Genomic DNA, 1499 nt, shown 5'->3' with positions numbered 1-1499 from the left:
CTGAGAAGTGAATCCTGCGACCACCCTAGATAGCCCACATTTGGATGAGGTCAGGTTTTCCTGCTGGGGATTTGGGGTCCCAGGACAGTCCGTCTCAGCCATCCTGTCATGGTCAACCTCTGCCAGGAGGGTCACTTTGTTTTCTTCTTACCTACGTGGTTTCTGATGAGAAGTCCAAGCTTATTCTTATTGATTTTCCTATGTAAGTGACGCTGTGCCGCCCCACCCCCAGCCTAAGGATTTTCTTCTTTTCATTGATATTTTGGAGTGCTTGACTACATAGTATACTGATGGTTTTCTTTTGGGGTCTGTCCTTTAAGTCTGTGTTTTCTTCAATTGTTTGTGACTGTTTTTCTTTCTTTGCATGTGTACTGCAATTATGTGTGTACTACAATTGACTGCACGTTTCACAGCATTGAAGTTCAAATATGAGTTTTGGGTGGTCAGAAATGCTTTACTGAAATGCATGGAATTCAAAGGTTTCCTCTCTTTGCTTTTGACCAGAGATATTTGTCTTCTTTTAGAAAAGAAATGTTTTGCCTGATAAAAAATAGGCAATTACCAGTTGTGCCAAGTCTATTTGGACTCATGGCTTCTCAATTTGTGTCAGAGTCGAACTGTGCTCCTAATGGCTAATATTTCAAAGGTAGACCACATTCATAAGAAAAATTAAATAATGTGTCAAAATTCCATGGTTAGATTTTAATATAGAATTAGGAAAGGACAATCTGACCTCTATGCTATAGAACAAGAAAACTTGTAATGACAATGAAGGACTGATGGTGATGAATGATGTTAATGGTGATTGGGAAGGGATTTCTGGGGATACTGATGGTGAATTACAGCTTCTATTATGTTATTTTCTTCATTAATAACCAATTTTTGGTATTTTTCCTTTAGTGTAGAATAAAAGTGGGAGACTCAGAAAAATTAAAGAAACTTGATCATACATTTTTCAACTCCATATATTAATGCAGATACACCTTTAATACAGGTTCAGCAACTTTAACCCATGACCTTTATGCTTACACTGTTTCTGTCACGGGTAGGGAGGTAAAAAGGGAATGTAGATAGGACGTTCTTAAGGAGGTTCTGGTCAGTTCTACTCATATTCCATTAGCAAGAAATAGAGTAGGATCAGAATTAGACCTGAAGTCATTCACTTCCACGGAGTCAATTCCAACTCATAATTACCCTGTAGGACACAGTAGATCTGTCTGTGTGAGTTTCCAAGACTGTAGTTATTTACGGAAGTATAAAGTATCACCCTTCTCCCTCAAAGCAGCTGGTGATTTCAAACTGCTGGCTTGTGGTTAGCAATGCTCACTGAGTTACCCACTAAGCCAACTTGAAAACACCATCACTAGTTGGACAGGTGTTTTTCTTTCAAGCAACAACTTTAAACCAAGGCAATGGAACATTGGCTATTGGCAGATAGTTGCCCCACCCCTTCCATAGGTAGCACCTATGGTTTAAGTGTAGAAGGGGAAATTTAAAAG

Source organism: Tenrec ecaudatus, chromosome 11 (assembly GCF_050624435.1).
Source record: "Tenrec ecaudatus isolate mTenEca1 chromosome 11, mTenEca1.hap1, whole genome shotgun sequence".
Lineage (NCBI taxonomy): Eukaryota > Metazoa > Chordata > Mammalia > Afrosoricida > Tenrecidae > Tenrec > Tenrec ecaudatus.
The sequence above is the reverse complement of the archived record's forward strand: the minus strand, read 5'-3'. Positions refer to the sequence as shown.